The following is a 1112-nucleotide window of genomic DNA, read 5'->3' as shown; positions in this document are numbered from 1 at the left end:
AATCCCTTTCTATTATTAAAAATGGCTCACTGACATGTTGACTCACCCTCTGCTTGTGTTTATAGTCCTTAAATTAGAAGAAGAAAAAATGCCAATGGCATGGGACGTGGTTTGAGGGGTGTTTGTTGCTGCAATTTCTCTGTTGACCGTTAGCAGTTTGAAATTACCTATTATACCTTTAATGCCAATTCCCGAACCTGATTGTAAGGTGTGACCAACAACATGTCAGCCCTGTGGAGAGTGACTCCATTTGCTGTCACCTCTGATCACAGCTGTCTGTGTGGCAGATGGACAGACACTTAGTGGTCTTGTGGAAAGGGAAGGGGGGCAGGGGTAGAGGAGGGGTTAGGGCAGGGATACTCAATCTTAAACAGAGAAAGAGCCAGTGTTGGAGCATGCTTTTGTTCCAACCAAAGCAGTTACTCTGCACCCCTGATTCGACTAATCAAGGTCTTTAGCGAAGACAAAGTGGTTGATTAGTGGTTGGAACATGTTATATACAACGTGACGACTCCTGTAAACCTGACTTCCCAGGCTTCAAAGTGCTTTTTCACAAGTCAGTGGGTGACGTAACATGCACTTGGTAATTTATCTCAAATCTATGGTCCCATTAGTCGACAAGCACATCCTCCCCTGGAGCATTGTGGTGTCAAGGGCCCAACAGCTGCGCGGATCTTATTGTGGCTGCACTGGGGATCAAACAACCCAGTCGTGCACCTTAACCACTAAGCTACATGCCACCTATCTTCATGACCACCTCATCTCCTTGCCAGTATTGGGAAAAAATGGATGCAGTGAATGAATGAATTTGTGAATTTCACCCATGCCCTTTGCCCTTTGACCTTTGCTGGTTGGGTACCAGGCTCCTGGGGGGAACCGATGTGCTGTTCCCAAAACCCTGGCTTTGGACTTCCTGTTCCTGCTTTTCTCGGTGAACTGAAACACCTCACTGGCAATTGTTCTTCTCGTTCGTAATCTTTCGCGCTGAGTCAGGCGGAGCTCGGATTCCAGGGATTGTTGGGAATGGAGCGTAACCGATGGCGAACATCGTATTCCGGAATGATCCTATCGCTGGAACTTCAGCCCAGAGCACCGCAGATAGACATGCAGTC

This window comes from Conger conger, chromosome 16 (assembly GCF_963514075.1).
Source record: "Conger conger chromosome 16, fConCon1.1, whole genome shotgun sequence".
In the NCBI taxonomy this organism is placed as follows: Eukaryota; Metazoa; Chordata; class Actinopteri; order Anguilliformes; family Congridae; genus Conger; species Conger conger.
Note: the sequence above shows the minus strand (reverse complement) of the source record.